This window comes from Manacus candei, unplaced genomic scaffold, assembly GCF_025592945.1.
Source record: "Manacus candei isolate 608988 ecotype Guabito, Panama unplaced genomic scaffold, ASM2559294v1 h1tg000123l, whole genome shotgun sequence".
NCBI classification, from domain to species: domain Eukaryota; kingdom Metazoa; phylum Chordata; class Aves; order Passeriformes; family Pipridae; genus Manacus; species Manacus candei.
In genome coordinates, this window is record NW_026138171.1 from 78,823 (window position 1) to 98,077 (window position 19,255).

The window sequence follows — 19,255 nt, forward strand, 5'->3', positions numbered from 1 at the left end:
GACTATCAGCACATGTTTGGAACTGAATTAGTTTGGAGATAAGAGGTTTTGTAGCACCCTCTGCCATCATGTCCTCAGCCTGTTCCTGTAAAGATTATCCTTTAGAAAAATCACCCTCTGGAAATATTGCATTTTGCTGGGCTCATTTTCCATTCTGCCATCCTTGAATGTAAAATTGGGTAAACCTGTTTGCAGAGTGACTGAAAAACCATGAAACTAATTTGTCTTTGAATTATTCTGCATTCAATTCCAGGCTGTAAGTGTTTGACTCAATCCTAAATTAGGCTACAAGGACCCTCTTCCAGCCTATTCTTGTACGGTTCGTGTCGAGGTGATAAATCTTTCCAGTGGTCACTGCCAACGCTGGCCTTAAAACTCCACTGCCCTGTCTCCAAAATTATGCAAATTACTTCAGTCTTCCCCCTCTGAGTGGGATTTTCCCTCTCAAACATCCCTGTGATGTTGTTCCTTTTCTCAGTGTGGTGTAGATGACGCACGTGAGGGTTTTCTGGCCAAGCTCCAACGGCCTAAAATCCATCAAAAAACCTCCTTAGAAAGTCAGAGTTTTCAGAGTGACTGAAAAACCAGAAAACTAATTTGTCTCTGAATTATTCTGCATTCAATTCCAGGCTGTAATTGTTTGACTCAATCCTAAATTAAGCTACAAGGACCCTCTTCCAGCCTGTTCTTGTACGGTTCACATCGAGGTGATAAATCTTCCCACCTGAGTGGTCACTGGCAACACTGGCCTTAAAACTCCACTGCCCTGTCTCCAAAATTATGCAAATTGCTTCAGTCTTCCCCCTCTGAGTGGGATTTTCCCTCTCAAGCATCCCTGTCATGTTGTTCCTTATCTCAGTGTGGAGTAGATGACACACGTGAGGGTTTTCTGGCCAAACTCCAACCACTGAAAATCCATGAAAAAAACTCCTTCAAAAGTCAGAGTGTGCAGCTGTTTTGCAGGATAATGACTTGCTGGAGCTGATTTTCCCAGGTATCCCACACATAAAGTTGAAATCACTGGATTGTGACTTTCCAAGGAGTCATCCCTGGAAGCTTTGGTATGTTTTCTTCCTGTCAAATTAGCATTTATTAAGAAGAAGGATGGTCTCAGAATCTGAGTGTTTCCCCAGTGGTGATGGCTCCATGCTTTGATGGCCACTGGATGTTGTTATTAATTAGTGTAAACCAATTAGTTGTCATTCCAAGCTGGCTCCCAGCCCTCACAATCCATTAAGGAGTGAACAGGGCTGATCCAATTGGGTTTTTTCCCATTCAAGGAGAATTTTAAGGAACCACCCGTGGTTCTGATCCTCATATTTCAATTTTTTTTTTTGCTGTCTATAACCAAGGGCTTTGTAGATGTTTTTATCTCTTGTTTATGTTTCCATTGTACACCCAACATGTCGTTTTCAGTTATTTTTTGTCTCTTGGGAGGTGGAAAAGCAAAGTCAGGTTTCACAAACCATCCCACGGACGTGGCTCAGGTTTGACCTGAAGGAAACTCTCCCGTGTTTGAGGTCTCTGTGTCCTGTTCATCCCTGCAGTCAGTGGTGGTTCTTCTGGGGCCAGAGGGGCTGGAGAGCAGCCAGGCAGGAAGGGAGCTGGGAGTTGGGCTGGGCAGGGAGCTGAAGAGGAGCCCGAGGGTGGCCAGGGGGGCAAGAGGGCCAAGGGCTGCTGGGCTGGCTGAGGAAGAGTGTGGCAGCAGGAGCAGGGCAGGGCTTGTGCCCCTGGGCTGGGCGCTGGGGAGGCCACCCCTGGAGTGCTGTGTCCAGCTCTGGGCCCTGAGCTCAGGAAGGCCCTGGAGGGGCTGGAGCAGGGGCAGAGAAGAGCAGCAAGGCAGTAGGACAAGAGGGCAGGGCCTCAAGCTGGGCCAGGGCAGGGGCAGGTTGGACATCAGGAAGGAATGTTTTCCATGGAGAGTGCTCAGCCATTGGAATGGGCTGCCCAGGGATGGGGTGGAGTCCCCGTCCCTGGAGGTGTTTAAGGACAGACTGGATGTGGCATCAGTGCCATGGGCTGGGAACCACGGTGGGGTTGGATCAAGGGTTGGACTGGATGATCTCAGAGGGCTTTTCCAACTCGGCTGATTCCATGATTTTGTGATTCCTTGGGCGGGTGAATCTTGTGTTGGAGTTGCCCAAAATCTGTGTAACCCTCATTTGTTCAGCGCTGAATCATTGAATCATAAACCAGTTTGGGTTGGAAGGGACCTTAAAGGCCATTTAGTCCAACCCCCTGCAACGAGCAGGGACATCTTCCACTAGATCAGGTTGCTCAGAAACTGGCCTTGAACACTTCCAGTGAGAGTTGGGTGCAGAATGTCTTGGGTGATGGTCCTACCTGGGCCCACCAACTTTTATTTACCTCAACAGGTGTCTGTGAGGGTGGTGGAGCCCTGGCACAGGTTGCCCAGAGAAGCTGTGGCTGCCCCTGGATCCCTGGAAGTGTCCAAGGCCAGATTGGAGCAACCTGGGCTAGTGGAAAATGTTCCTGCCCACAGCAGGGGGTAGAACTAAATGATCTTTAAGGTCCCTTCCGACCCAAACTATCCTGTGATTCCATGAAGGGGCCTTTGCTGTCATGGTATTTCCTGTGTTCACCCTCACCCTGGGCTGTGCAGCTGCTTTCCAGTGACAGATCACTAAAATCACTAAAACTTCCCCATGGTTAATTTTATTTTTATCTTTTTCTTCTTGCTGTTGTTTTTTTTTCCCCAGAAACTGGGAGTAAACCACATGTGTGTGCCCCCAGCCTCAATCACAGGCCTTGACTGATTCTTTTAATCACCCAAACAGCCCAGACAGGCTCCCTCAGCAGTGACACTGGGCTCATTTTGCCTCACAGGGCTGGTGTCACACCCAGCCCCTCTTATCTCTCTGTCCACAGAAGCCACTTAGCCTGGTCACCTTCCTGTTTGTTTAAAGCTGGAGCTGCACATTCCTCATTTGCAACCTCTTAAACATCCCTGGCAGAAGAGCAGATCCTTGGGATGAGAGGACAGAGCAGCTTTTCCCAAAATTAAGTGTAGATCCAGCTACCACAGAAGTGTCACTTCCCCCAGGTTTCCTCTTTCCCTCCAGCTCCTTTTCTTTCCAAGGTGTTCCTGAAGTTTTAAACCAGCATTTAAAACAGGTTTAAAACCCTAATCCTAACCCTTCCCTGTTATTCCTGTGGTGGATGACCTGGGGTGTCCAGGAGCCCTGAACATCCACAGCCTGCAAAGGCAAAGCCCAATAAACTTCATTTAAAGGAGATTTGTATCAATCCCATCCCCAGCATTCCTTCAGGAATTTTTTTCATAAATCATGGGATGTTTTGGGTCAGAAGGGACCTTAAAGCCCATCCTGTCCCACCCCCTGGGACACCTCCCACTATCCCTGGTTGCTCCAACCTGGCCTTGGACACTTCCAGAGATCCAGGGGCAGCCAAAACTTCCAGCAATGACCCATCCACACCTTCTCTGGGAAACCCAGTTCTTCCATAGCTGTCTTTTCCCTAGGAAAGTCGAATTCCTTGCTTTTTCCCAACACAGCAGTGGTAGAGTTTGTGGTGTTGGTTGGGCTGGTTTGGACCCTCTGCACCTTTCACCTGCAGTTTTTGTCTCTCTATCACAACAGCTCAGATATTTTTCCCTTCCCTTGGCTTGTTTTGCTCCATGAATCCCAAATCCATCCCACAGTCTCACATCCCATGCCACAGATGGCTTCAAGAGCAGAAAACTTCCCTATGTTCTCACCAGGCTCCTTCCCATTCCCACTATTTCCCTTATTTTTATTATTTGAAGCCTGGGCCCGTTCGGTCGAGGGAGAAAAACTCTTTAATTCCTACTTTTCGAAACTAATTTTAGAAATTAGGAATTTTTCCTCATCACAAGTGCTGGATGAGAAGAGCCATCCCATTATAAATTAGTGATGGCCACGTTATCGAGTTGTCAGAGCTAATCCATCCTCTTTTTGAAGCTGTTCAAAGGACTAATCCTTATAAAACGTGCTCATTTTTCCACGCAAAGTTCATTTTTATAATTACTCCCTCCCCATACACACAAGCTGTGTGTGCTGAGGGGGAGGGATGAGGCACTTCCAGCTCGAAAATACCTTTTATTCCTCTTTTTCTTGCTGCTTTTTCTGCCTCCCTCCCCTCTCAGAGGTTTAATTACACCCGTTTTAAAAGTGCATTTTTAAAAGTCATGGCGAACAAAAGGGACATTAATCTATTGTTAAAAAGAAAGGTGTAAAGCTCTTTATTTTTTTTAATCTGTGTGTGTCAGGGGCTGCCCCTCCCTGCAGAGGAGTAGTGGAATTTTGGAGGCAGGGACTTGTCAACAGGAGAATTCAAACCTCACCAGCAGAGACGTTGCAATTGGAATATAGTGAGTTTTTCCCTGGAAGAGAAGTTTCTTCCCAAAGTGTATAAACTCTGCAGTTGGAAGGTTCATAGCACCTTAATTTACATCTGAAAGAACATCTGAAAGAGCAGGAAAGGCAAAGTTTCCCCTCTTGCTTCTAATCTGTAAATAGACCCTTTCCATTTGAAAAAATAAAATCCAATAAAATTACAGTTTTGCTCCTGCACACACAAAGCTGCCAGAAAAGTGATTTTTTTTGCAAATTACCTGCTTTTGTGGTGTGTTTTTTTGCTTTCTGGGAACTTCCCTGTGCAGGAGGGGAAAGTTTTTCCCTCACACTCTGAAGCTGTTGAGGAGTCCCAGATTCTGGCCATTGTGGGGCTGATCCAGGGAATTTCAACCACTGGGATGGGCTCTTTAATTAAACTATTCAAAGAAATTTGAAAAATAAAATCCAATAAAATTACAGTTTTGCTCCTGCACACACAAAGCTGCCAGAATACTGATTTTTTTTGCAAATTTCCTACTTTTATGCTTTATTTTTTTGCTTTCTGTGAACTTCCCTGTGCAGGAGGGGAAAGATTTCCCCTCATGTTGTGAAGCTTTGGGGGATTCCAGATTCTGGTCATCGTGGGGCTGATCCAGTGAATTTCAACCACTGGTATGGGCTCTTTAATTAAACTATTCAGGGAAATTTGATAAATAAAATCAAATAAAATTACAGTTTTGCTCCTGCACACACAAAGCTACCAGAAAAGTGATTTTTTTGCAAATTACCTGCTTTTTTGGTGTGATTTTTTGCTTTCTGGGAACTTCCCTGTGCAGGAGAAGAAAGTTTTTCCCTCACATGGTGAAGCTTTGAGGGGTCCCAGATTCTGGTCATGGTGGGGCTGATCCGGGGAATTTGAATCATTGGGATGGGCCCTTTAATTAAAATATTCAGGGAAATTTGAAAAAAAAAATCAAATAAAATTACAGTTTTGTTTCTGCACACACAAAGCTGCCAGAACAGTGATTTTTTTTGCCAATTACCTGCTTTTGTGGAGTGATTTTTTGAAAAAATTACCTGCTTTTGTGCTTTATTTTTTTGCTTTCTATGAACTTCCCTGTGTAGGAGGGGAAAGTTTTTCCCTCACACTCTGAAGCTTTGGAACAGGAAAGGATAATCTGGGCATTCATCTGCATCCCAGCCCTGGTGACATGAACAGCAGCAGCCTCAGCAGCAGCTCCCCTCGAGTTCCCTGGGCTGGGAAAAAAAACCACATGTTTTTTGACAGATTTGGGGCTTTTCTTCTGCTTTTCTTGTGTTATTAATATTATGTATTTATTTTATATTTTTATTATTTATATTACATAATATGTATTATAAATATATATTTTACATATTATATATATTATATATTATATATTATGTATATATTATAATATATACTATATATTATATACTATATATTTATATTATATATATTATATATATAATATATACATAACATATAATACATATATAATATATATAAAATATATAATATATATAATACATAGTATGTATATTATATATATTATATATAAAGTATATAATATATATTATATATATTATTTGTACATAATATATGTAATATATATCATATATTATATATAATATATATTATATATTATATATTTTTATATATTATATATAATATAATATATATTATATATATTATATATTTTATATATATATTGTATATTTTAAATATATAAAATATATTAAAATAACATTATTATTAAAATTATTAAAATTATATATTATATATTATATATAATTATATATTATATATTATAATGACATATATAAAAATTATGATTAAATTATAATTATATAGGAATTATAATTTTATGTAATATATACAATATTTTATATATATAATTATAATATATAATATATTTCAAAATTATATTATTAAAATATAATTAATATTGTTAAAACAGAGCATATATTATATTTTATATTATATTTTTATTATTTATCTATTTATTTTCTAATATTATATATTTATAATATATATTTATAACTGTAATTTAAGGTTATTTCTGGATTCTTCCTCACTTGCCTCCTTTAGTTGAGTCGTGGTAGCACGAGGCTTCAGGAGAGGTTTGGGTGAAGGTGGGAGTGACCTGGCTGGCCAGAGGAGGATTTTCCATCCATTAAAAATCATAAAAAAAACCCCAAAATAATGAGACTGGAGATCAACAAATGACACATTGAGGATTGGTGTTGATACACAAGGAGGACACAACCCAAAATCAGGCCAGGAGGGAGCAGAACATCAGTTCCCATCCCTACACTGATTTATTTTGCAGATTCAACTTCTTGAAGGGGTTCCTTAAAACTCACCTCCAGGTCCAGCTTGTGAGAGAACCCTTTCCCTTTTTGTCCTGGACTCCGGAGGGATGGATGGGAATTTGGGAAGCAGCCAGTTGGGAAGTTCATGGCAGCACAAAGGGTGGGTTTGTTGTGCAACTTGGGCCCGGATCAACCTCTCTGGACTTGGTTTTCTTTTCCATCTGAGCTTGCTCCCAAAAAAATTCCCTCATCCTACTTTGTGCTGTGGAGTGGGAGATGCATAAATATGGATTGACCCTGTGTTGCATCTCCCCTTTTAACCACTTAATGTTTAAAATTACTCTTTTCTTCTGTGCTGGTTTAAAAGTTAACCAGCAGGGGGAATGAACCCAACTCAAAGGAGAGATTATAAGTCAGAATAACAATTTATTAAAATAATACAGTAAGTACAATAATACAAACAAACAATTGGTCTCAACCCACAAAAACCCAAATGTATAACCCAGTACCCTGGGGCCTGAACAAAGTGGTGTTCCTTGGGCCCTGTTTGAGTCCAAAGTAAAGGGAGAGGGGAAGAACCTGCTGGTGGGAGAGCTGCTGCAGTCTGGCCAGAACTGGTGATCGCAATCCAGTGGTGGTCTAAGTCTGGTTGAGAGCGATGAGATGCAGCCGTCCTCTGGATCCCACGAGTGGGTTGAAAAATGTTCCAAAACTCCAAGATTATATATCCTCCAGTTCAGGCAGGAATGCTTGGTACTCCCCTCAGGGCGGGGAGTTCACAAAGGGTGTGAGGACAGAAACATCCTCCTATCTCACAGGCCTCTTAACACCTAGTTTATAGCCTGAGGAGTCAGGCTCTATGGGCAGAGGGTGCGAATAGTCTATTGACAACAATAGTCTAGTTTCTGGGAAATGACATGGAAGGCTATAGAATACAGTTTTGGGTTACACCCACCATGCTCTATGGGCAGAGGGTGCGAATAGTCTATTGACAACAATAGTCTAGTTTCTGGGAAATGACATGGAAGGCTATAGAATACAGTTTTGGGTTACACCCACCATGATGAATTGATCTCAGCTGTCCTAACTAGGACATTATCCACCCCTTATTCTATGCCATCCATGTCATGCCCAAATTAACCCCCTTTAAAAACTATATCCCTTTAAAACTATATACATCTATCTATCTATCTATCTATCTATATATATACAATGAAACATTACAGACCATTCTCACTCAAAATTAGGTCCCCTTGTGGTACACAACGTGTCTCCCCATCTTTTTGCATTACCCACCACGTGGAACCAGGTCCCTGAGCAAAAACAATCCCTCGGATGGGTTTGCCTTTGCTTGAGGTGGGACTAATCCAAACAGTCTTCCCTAACATTCCTCTCATATGTACCACGGGGACTTTATCTCCATCTACAGTATGCAAAAGTTCTGATTGGGCAGGGCCAGCTCGATTGATGGAACCTCGGGTGTTGACCAACCAGGTGGCCTTTGCTAAATGCAGCTCCCAGTGTTTGAGAGTCTCCCCACACAGTGCCTTCAGAGTGGTTTTCAGCAGTCCGTTGCACCGCTCAACTTTTCCAGCAGCTGGTGCATGGTAGGGGATATGATACACCCACTCAATGCCGTGCTCTTTGGCCCAGGTGTCTACAAGGCCATTCTTGAAATGGGTCCCATTATCAGACTCAATTCTCTCCGGGGTGCCGTGTCGCCACAGGACTTGTTTTTTCAAGGCCCAGGATGGTATTCCGGGCAGTGGCATGAGGCACGGGGTATGTCTCCAACCATCCAGTGCTTCCTTCTACCATGGTCAGTACGTAGTGCTTGCCTTGGCGGGTTTTGGGGAGCGTGATGTAGTCAACTTGCCAGGCTTCCCCATACCTGTACTTTGACCACCGTCCACCATACCATAGAGGCTTCACCCGCTTGGCCTGCTTGATGGCAGCACATGTCTCACAGTCATGGATGACCTGTGAGACAATGTCCTTGGTTAAGTCCACCCCTCGGTCACGAGCCCATCTGTATGTTGCATCTCTCCCCTGGTGACCGGAGGCGTCATGGGCCCATCGAGCCAGAAATAATTCTCCTTTGTGCTGCCAATCCAGATCTACCTGAGAGACTTTAATCCTGGCAGCTCGGTCCGCCTGCTCGTTGTTATGATGCTCCTCATTAGCCCGTTTCTTGCCTACATGAGCGTCCACGTGACGGACCTTCACACTCAGCTTCTCTACCCGGCCAGCGATGTCCTGCCACATCTCCGCCGCCCAGATGGGTTTCCCTTGGCGCTGCCAGTTGGCCTTTTTCCATCGCTCCAGCCATCCCCACAGAGCATTGGCCACCATCCATGAGTCAGTGTAGAGATAGAGTCTTGGCCACTTCTCTCGTTCAGCTATATCCAAAGCCAACTGAACGGCTTTAAGCTCTGCAAACTGACTTGACCCACCTTGTCCTTCGGTCGCTTCTGCAACTCGCCGTGTGGGACTCCATACAGCTGCCTTCCATTTTCGGTTTGTCCCTACAATGCGGCAGGAGCCATCCGTGAAGAGCACATATCGCCTTTCATCTGCTGGTAGCTTGTCATATGGTGGGGCCTCCTCAGCCCGTGTCACCTTCTCCTCCTCTTCTTCAGAGGATAGTCCGAAACTCTCACCTTCGGGCCAATTGGTGATAATTTCCAGAATCCCAGGGCGATTAGGATTCCCTATCCGGGTTCGCTGCGTGATCAGAGCGATCCACTTACTCCACGTGGCATCGGTGGCATGATGTGTGGAAGGAACTCTTCCCTTGAACATCCAGCCCAGCACTGGTAGTCGGGGTGCCAGGAGGAGCTGCGCTTCGGTGCCGATTACTTCTGAGGCAGCTCGAACTCCTTCATAGGCAGCCAGGATCTCTTTCTCAGTTGGTGTATAGCTGGCTTCAGATCCTTTGTATCCCCGACTCCAGAATCCCAGCGGTCGTCCTCGGGTCTCCCCAGGCACTTTCTGCCAGAGGCTCCAAGAAGGGCCATTCTCCCCGGCTGCGGTGTAGAGCATGTTCTTCACGTCCTGTCCTGTCCTTACTGGCCCAAGGGCTACCGCATGGGCAATCTCCTGTTTAATTTGTTCAAAGGCTTGTTGTTGTTCGGGGCCCCACTGGAAATCATTTTTCTTCCGTGTCACAAGGTAGAGAGGGCTTACAATCTGACTATACTCGGGGATATGCATCCTCCAAAAGCCCACAGCGCCTAGGAAAGCCTGTGTTTCCTTCTTGCTGGTTGGTGGGGACATGGCTGCTATTTTGTTAATCACCTCCATTGGAATTAGGCGGCGTCCATCTTGCCACTTCACTCCTAGGAACTGAATTTCCTGAGCAGGTCCCTTGACCTTACTCCGTTTAATGGCAAAACCGGCTCTTAGGAGAATCTGGATTATCTTCTCTCCTTTCTCGAAGACTTCGCCCGCTGTGTTCCCCCATACAATGATGTCATCAATGTACTGTAGGTGCTCTGGAGCCTCACCCTTTTCCAGTGCAGTCTGGATCAGTCCATGGCAAATGCTGGGACTGTGTTTCCACCCCTGAGGCAGTCGATTCCAGGTGTACTGCACACCTCTCCAAGTGAAAGCAAATTGTGGCCTGCACTCCGCTGCCAAAGGAATGGAGAAAAAAGCATTGGCTATGTCAATGGTGGCATACCACTTGGCTTCCTTGGACTCCAGCTCGTACTGGAGCTCCAACATGTCCGGCACAGCAGCACTCAGGGGTGGTGTGACTTCATTGAGTCCACGGTAATCCACCGTCAGCCTCCACTCTCCGCTGGACTTACGCACTGGCCATATAGGGCTATTAAAGGGTGAGCGAGTCTTGCTGACCACCCCCTGGGTCTCCAGTTCACGGATCATCTTTTGTATAGGGGTCACAGAGTCTCGGTCGGTGCGGTATTGCCGACGGTGCACTGTTGCTGTGGCTATCGGTACCAATTGTTCTTCAACCTTCAGCAGTCCCACAGCAGAGGGGTCCTCTGAGAGACCAGGCAAGGTGTTCAACTGTCTAATTTCCTCCGTCTCCACAGCAGCTATGCCAAAAGCCCAACGAAGTCCTTTTGGGTCTTTGAAATACCCACTCCTCAGGTAATCTATGCCAAGGATACACGGGGCCTCTGGACCAGTCACAATGGGGTGTCTGTGCCATTCCTTCCCAGTCAGGCTCACTTCAGCTTCCAGTACAGTCAGCTGTTGGGATCCCCCTGTCACCCCAGAAATGGAGATGGATTCTGCCCCTACGTATCTTGATGGCATTAATGTACATTGTGCACCAGTGTCCACTAAAGCCTTATATCTTTGTGGCTCTGATGTGCCAGGCCACCAAATCCACACAGTCCAATAGACTCGATTGTCCCTCTCCTCTACCTGGCTAGAGGCAGGGCACCCCTAGTCCTGGTCATGGTACTCACTGTGCTCTTCTTGTGGGTATGACCTGGAGGTCCCTTCAAGAGGATCATTCCTGTACCGTCTGGAGTCTTGCCCACGAGAGACTGGAGCAACGTTTACCCTTGAAGAGTTCTTTATGGTATTTGTTCCTTTTTTCAGTTCACGTACCCGGGCTGCTAAGGAAGAGGTGGGTTTCCCATCCCACTTCCTCATATCTTCTCCATGCTCACGGAGGTAAAACCATAGATCGCTACGTGGAGTGTACCTTCTCTCCTTAGCTTGGGGACGCTGGCTCCTGATAGCAGAGACTCTTGTTTGTCTTGGCGAGATATGGGAAATCCCTTCCTTAATTTCTTCTCTTAGCTTCTGGTGTCCCTCTTCAATTTTCTCTTCCAGGTTTCGGACGTGTTCAGCCAGTTTGGTTTCCACAGATGAGACGTGGGCTCGTAATGGGGCGGTGACAGTGTCTTCATAAATCCTGAGTTTGCTAACCAATGCTCCCACCTTGTCCTCTCCCTCCCTCCATTGCAGCGTTGCTAAGTAGCGGGAATACATTTCTGGCCCGAGTCGTGCAAACTTTAACCACATTTGGGAGGTGCACTGTACGGCATCTGGACTCTTAGGGAATCTTTCATCCTCTGAAAAGATTATCTCCAGTACAGCTAACTCCCTTAAGCACCGGATACCTTGTTCCATCGTGTTCCACTGTCCTTGCTGTACGTGGAGGTCCTCCTTGCAAAGGTATCTCTCCCTCACACTGGACAACAGTCGCCGCCAGAGGCTGAGAGTTTCCTGCCTCCTTCCAATCCCCTGATCAATGACTACATCTCGAGACAGGGATCCCAGCTGTCTGGCTTCACTCCCATCTAGGATCGTATCGTTAGCTGCGGCATCCCAGATTCGGAGCAGCCAGGTCAGAATGGACTCGTTCGCCTGTCGTGTGAACTCTCTCCGGAGCTCACGTAGCTCACCCAGGGATAGGGACCGAGTGATTATTTCTGGCTCTGTCTCCTCCGGTGGATGTGAAGGTCCCGCCTCTTCGTCATCATTTGCTATGCGAACTGATTTAGTCTTTGATTTCCTTTTCTGGACAGGGGCGACTGCTATTGGTTTTGCTTGTTCTTCTGGCTCCTCGATGGTTTGTGTGGACACGGTGCTGGTTGGTTCATTTCTTTCTCCCTCTGACTCAGCTGTGGTTTGGGTGGACGTGGTGTCTGCGGATTTGCTCCTTCTCTCCTCGCCCTGACAGTGCTGTATCATGTCAAGCAGTGCCCGGTAGGCAGTGGCCAGGGCCCAGCAGGTTGCTGTGAGCTGGCCATCTCTGGAGCTGCCAGAGCATTTTTCCTTCACCAGTCTTATCATGCTAACAGGATCCTGCAGTTGTTCAGGGGTGAATTTCCAGGTCATTGGAGGAGAAAACTTTTCCAAATACTGGCTGATGGCCTCCCACTTCCCGTGCCATTCAGCATTATCTGCTCCCAGGGCAGGTGTCCAACCAACCTCCCTAAAAGGCACTTTTCTGACCCTAAACATGGTGTACACAGTACAGAGCAGACAGAGCAACACTAACAATAACATTATGCTGTCCTTAACATCAAAAGGGAACTCAATATTTTCAAAAACTGTTGTAGCAGGTCTGAAGGGGAAGAAGGAGGTGGGAGGCTGGAAACCATCCACCCCTGTTCCCCCAAAAAGCTGGGTACGATTTTTAATGAGGCCCCAGAGGTAGCAACCCAAACCAGGACAGGCAAACAGGACTGAATACACATTTACAATGAAACTCATTGCTTCTGATGTTAGAATGACATAAACATAATATATTAATAAAACAATTTGGATCCCTCTCCCTGGTCTTAAAGAGAGCATCAAAACAGGCAAATAATACGCCATCTGTGGAAATATGAACAGGCTCAAATACAACATCCATGTGAGTGCATCAAACAACATGGTGATCAGGGAGTTTCTATATTCAAATAGACAAATGCTTCAAATGAAATTGTGATTCTGACTTCTCTCTCTCTGCCCGACGTTTGGGCGCCAAAATGTGCTGGTTTAAAAGTTAACCAGCAGGGGGAATGAACCCAACTCAAAGGAGAGATTATAAGTCAGAATAACAATTTATTAAAATAATACAGTAAGTACAATAATACAAACAAACAATTGGTCTCAACCCACAAAAACCCAAATGTATAACCCAGTACCCTGGGGCCTGAACAAAGTGGTGTTCCTTGGGCCCTGTTTGAGTCCAAAGTAAAGGGAGAGGGGAAGAACCTGCTGGTGGGAGAGCTGCTGCAGTCTGGCCAGAACTGGTGATCGCAATCCAGTGGTGGTCTAAGTCTGGTTGAGAGCGATGAGATGCAGCCGTCCTCTGGATCCCACGAGTGGGTTGAAAAATGTTCCAAAACTCCAAGATTATATATCCTCCAGTTCAGGCAGGAATGCTTGGTACTCCCCTCAGGGCGGGGAGTTCACAAAGGGTGTGAGGACAGAAACATCCTCCTATCTCACAGGCCTCTTAACACCTAGTTTATAGCCTGAGGAGTCAGGCTCTATGGGCAGAGGGTGCGAATAGTCTATTGACAACAATAGTCTAGTTTCTGGGAAATGACATGGAAGGCTATAGAATACAGTTTTGGGTTACACCCACCATGCTCTATGGGCAGAGGGTGCGAATAGTCTATTGACAACAATAGTCTAGTTTCTGGGAAATGACATGGAAGGCTATAGAATACAGTTTTGGGTTACACCCACCATGATGAATTGATCTCAGCTGTCCTAACTAGGACATCTTCCAAAAAAATTCCTTATTTTTTACTCAGTAGCCATCCCAAAATGTCCAGCTGCTTCCTGCCCTGTGCAAACCCCAGATGGGATGATGGTCCTGTTTCTTCACTGTTTGATGCCTGTTCCCCATCGTGCCTGGCCCTGCTTTTTCTGGATGAGAAGGGAAATGTTTCTCCTACCTAGGAATAAACCAAAAATCCAAGGAAGCATTAACTGAGTGAACAAATTCCTCCAGCTGGAGGTGTGTTGGGGAGGGAGGTGGCTCGTGGGTGAGTGGGACACGGAGTGAAAATGTCCTCCCTTTTTCAGACAGGGTGTTCTGTGCAACAGAGATCCTGCTCAGAGACAAGAGTTTGGCCAAAAAGAAATGAAATTTCTCAAGGGTGTTCTGTTGTCTCTTCACCTGGAGGGGAGTGGAGGAAATTCCTTTTGGAATGCAGCCACATCCTCAGCCTGCTTTGTGCTGCTGGAGTGGGAGATGCATAAATACACATTGACCCTGTGTTGCAGTAAAACATCTCCCCTTTTAACCACTTAATGTTTAAAATTCCTTTTTTCTCCCAAAAAAATTCCCCTATTTTTTACTCAGTAGCCATCCCAAAATGTCCAGCTGCTTCCTGCCCTGTGCAAACCCCAGATGGGATGATAGTCCTGTTTCTTCACTGTTTGATGCCTGTTCCCCATCGTGCCTGGCCCTGTTTTTTCTGTTTTTTCCCTGTTTGTCCTACGTAGGAATAAACCAAAAATCCAAGGAAGCATTAACTGAGTGGTAACCTGGTGGTAACTGAGCTACTTCTGTGAGGAACTGAGTGAAATTTGCTGCCATTAATTGCAGCATCTTGACGTTGGAGATTAATTTCTTCTCCGCTCTCTCTGGCGTTTCCAAGCGCTCTGCCAGAGGCAAGGGGACAACGGGAGGGATCTCGAGTGCCACCTGCCTTCCAAAAAAGCTTGGAATTCATCCCCATCACTGGCTGGCAGTGTCCCTCCTCCGAGCAGGGGGGATCTCACAGATATGACAACATCCAGGAGACAAATGATCTCCATTCGGAGCTAATTTCTGTTTCCCAGCAGGGCTTTGCCGTGACCCCGCTGGGTTTGGAAGTGCTGCTGTTTGGTTAATAGAGGAATGTTTTGTGGATGGCTCTATCCCTGCTCTGCTGGTGCCAAGTTTGGCTTCCTCTGCTCCCTAAATGGGTTTATTCACAGGACGACGACTCCGCTGTCGCTAGTGCAGGGAAATAACGGGTGGAACAACAGGCTCATTCCCGGCCATCCAGAACTGCCTGGGAGGCCTCTGGGAGATGGGCTGCAGGGAGCCATCTGCCTGGGAAGGGGAGATGGGGCTGTCAGGAAACCATGTCCCAGTTCCACACAGGAAGGGAAGATCTATGGATGCATTTGCGGAGCGGGAGCCGCTCGTTCCGGCGCTGCCCGGGGGTTGAGGGGTGGCTGTTACTGCTCATCCCTCAGCATGAGCTCACCCAGTGGGGGTTTCATTCCCTGATTTGTGCACAGACACCCTGAGCTGCCCTTAAATTGGTCAGTTTGAACCCTGCTCGTGCCACAAGAGTAACTGCAAAAAAAAGCAAACCATCAAAATTAATGAAATGAGAGATTTTTTTAACCCTCTGCTTCCTGTGGCAGGACAAGAGACCAAATTGGGAAGTTCTGCATAATGACAAGGGTTTCCTAAAAATTACAATTTTTGGGGGTTTTTTTTGCCTGCTAGAGTGGGATTTGGGGAGGAAAAGGCAACAACTGCCTGTGCTGTGTTTTGGAAAGGTGGTTTTGCCATCACTCAGGGCTTGGCTCTGCCACAAATCCCGAGTTCCCTCCAGGTGGTTGTTAAACTGCTGAGGGGCTCATGGAATTGCTTGTCCTCCTTGCCAGGAGCTCAGAGGAGTGGAAATGCTCATCCTGGGGAACTGGGAAGTGCAACGGACTCATCTGTTGCTTCTTTGAGTTTAATTTGGTTTTTTGGATGGATGTTCAGGTGTTTGGGAAAGCCCTGATGAAATCCCACGGCAGCAAAGTTGGGGTGGGAATGCAGGAAAGGTGCCCTTGACATGTGGAATTCAGGCTTTACCTTTGCACTGCAAGGGCCTGGAGGGACAGGGCAAGGGGTGGGGGTTTCATTTCCTAGTTTGTGCAGAAACATTAAATTGGTCAGTTTGAACCCTGCTCGTGCCACAAGAGTAACTGCAAAAAAAAGCAAACCATCAGAATTAATGAAATGAGAGATGTTTTTAACCCTCTGCTTCCTGTGGCAGGACAAGAGACAATTCTCTTTTCTTAATTTCTGGCTTGGGAAGTTCTGCATAATGCCAAGAGCTTCCTAAAATTAAAATTTTGGGGGTCTTTTTTGCCTCCTAGAATGGGATTTGGGGGGAAAAGGCAACAACTGCCTGTGCTGTGTTTTGGAAAGGTGGTTTTGCCGTCGCTCAGGGCTTGGCTCTGCCACAAATCCCGAGTTCCTTCCAGCTGGTTGTTAAACTGCTGAGGGGCTCATGGACAAACAACTGTTTGTCCTCCTTGCCAGGAGCTCAGAGGACTGGAAATGCTCATCCTGGGGAACTGGGAAGTGCAACGGGGTCACTTGTTTTGTGGTGATCTCTTAGATTTACCAGAGTTCCAGCTGAACTCAGCCCATCATGTGGTGAATTTAGACATCAGAGTCTTTGCCCTGATGTCCACAGCACAAATCCAGGGGCACAACATCATCATCATCTTCAGGGCCTCAGCCCCACCAAGCTTTTCTCCATCTATTTTTTTTTCCCAAATCCTTTTGGTTTTTCCTCACTCAGCTGCTCTTTTCGTGGTCCCTGTGCCTTCCCCTCCTGGGGCTGCCCCCTCTCTGGATGATCTCAGAGGTCCTTTCCAACCCAGCTGATTCTATGATTCTATGATGTTCCAGAGCCAGGACTACAAAGGATTGGGAAAACCTGCTGCTTGCCACACACAAAACAAATTATCACCTTGCCAGGAGCTTCCCTCTAGTCAGGAGAGCCCTGGAAAACCTGGAGAAGAGCCACTTGTAGGAATATTCTGGGCAGGAGAAGGGGGAGAAATGTCAAGGCCGAGCTCTCATGGTACAAACTATGCTGGCAACGAATGGCTGTGCCTCCTTTTCCTTGCACAAATGTCCATGGATTAATAAAGGGAGAGTGTTTGGCACTTTGAAGTGATAAACTGTTGTGGAGAGAGTGGATTAAAGGGGAAGAGCTAATGACTTTCCCTGTGTATGGAACACATTAAAAGCAGCAGGGAAGCTCCAGCTATTTTATCACCTCCCTAATGTCCCTGACAACATTCACTGGTGGGGGGGGAGTGAATCCATTTAGAGGAGTAAATTAAAATCCCTTAAAAAATGCCTTTAATAACAGCCCCAGAACTCAGCAGGATCAGAGATCCAGAAGAGCTGCTAAATTATCCAGTCCATCTCCCTGCCAAGGCGCTGATATTCCTTATTATGCTGTTACTGCTGCATCATTCCAGGAGAATTTAAATGTCTCAAGTGCCAGAGCCTGGGATGGGAGAGGAAGATAAGGGCTGGAAGGTGGGACTGGCACAAACTTTCCCCCCTGTGGGCAACCAGATTTTTCCTTCCCTGCTCATCTGCACTGCACTGGGAATAAATCCTTATCCAAGTGATAACTTGTCTATTCCCTGCTTTTTGAGCTTGTAACCGGGGTCAGCTTGGGATCAGGGATGTGTGTTTGGTGGTTTGAAGACTATGGAATGGTGTCTCCTCCAGCAGATACTTCCAGGCTGTGATTTCCAGCATGTTTTTGGAGGTGGGACCACCTTGGCAGAGGGATTCTTGGTGGTTTTAGGGTTGTGAAACGTCAGGAATGGGCTGCCCAGGGTAGTGGTGGAATCTCCATCCCTGGACGTGTTCAGAAACCACGTGGATGTGGCACCTGAGGACGTGGTTTAGCGGTGGGTTGATGGTTGCACTCAATGATCTGAGGGGTCCTTTCCAACCTTCACCTTAATTGAATCCATTGAATCCTTCCCATTGAATCCAACCCTTTTTGTCCTGCTGGGAATCTCCTGGGCATGCTGGCTGAGGGTTGGTGTGCTGGGAATTCCCATTTTGCTGTGGGGAATTCAGGAGCTTGGAATAGTTTGGGTGTGTTTTGAGTGGACATTTTCGCTTTGCTGGCTCTGGAGAATCAAAATTCCACTGCTTTGAGACATTCCTGGGCCAGAGCTCCAGGGGTGGGAAGGTGCTTTTTTGTTGGCTGGGGTTTTTTTTAAGCATAACTTGGGCATGAAGTTGTTTGGAGCTCAAAATCAGAATAAATACATGTGAGATGTGCAGCACAATCAGCCCTGGAAGTTCACCCAGTAATTTCTTCACCCAGCAATTCCTTCATCAAATCCCTGACTCCGGAATCTTTCAGGGAGGCACCTGTGCCTGATTTGGAGCCTCTCAGGGATGGAGGATCCAGCACCCCAAACTGTTAATGTGGGTAATTACACTGTTAAAAAACACAGAGCTCATTTATGCTCTGCTCTGACCCAGCTTCAGCTCCCATCTGCTTTGGAGCTCTGCCTTGGAAGGCTGGGATAAAGGAAATCAGGAGCTTGGAAAGTATTCCAAAGCCATAGGTATTCAGGAGGTCACAAAGAAATTATTTTTTTCCCTTTTTCTGGGCTGATTTCTGAAGAGAAGTGTCACAACCATCAAGTCCAGTTGCTCTGTAGGGCAGATCATGGAGTGGAGAATTTCTCCTTGGAAAAAGTTTTCCATGTGGAGTTACCTCCACATTATTCTGTCTTGATGGTGGCAAAATTAGTTTCTGCTGGGACAAATCAGCTGCTGTGAGTAAAAATCAGCCCCTGGTGGTCACTCAGGACAGGGAAGAAGAGCTGAGTTGCAGCCCAGAGTTAAATCCATGTCCTGCCCGGTGTGGGAAAACACAGAGGGAGAGGTTGGCTGGTTCTGACCTGAGAGGCTGGAAAAGGGGGCTCAGTTTAATTGGAAATTGGGGGAATGAGCCAGGCTGGGACAGCTGGGGGGATTCCTCTGGAGAAGAGAAGGCTCCAGGGAGAGCTGAGAGCCCCTTGCAGGGCCTAAAGGGGCTCCAGGAGAGCTGGAGAGGGACTGGGGACAAGGGATGGAGGGACAGGACACAGGGAATGGCTTCTCAGTACCAGAGGGCAGGGTTAGGTGGGATATTGGGAAGGAATTGCTGGCTGGGAGGGTGGGGGAGGGGCTGGAATGGATTTCCCAGAGAATCTGTGGCTGCCCTTGGATCCCTGGGAGTGTCCAAGGCCAGGTTGGACGGGGCTTGGAACAACCTGGGCTAGTGGAAGGTGTCCCTGCCCATGGCAGGGAGTGGAAAGAGATGATCTTTCAAGTCCCTTCCAACCCA

General features: G+C 46.5%; 1 protein-coding gene across 1 annotated transcript in view; it reads left to right on the top strand.

Moving 5' to 3' along the window:
* Window positions 1-19,255, top strand: part of LOC127462241 (exocyst complex component 4) — a 148,739-nt gene that overhangs the window by 73,250 nt on the left and 56,234 nt on the right. The window lies entirely within an intron of this gene.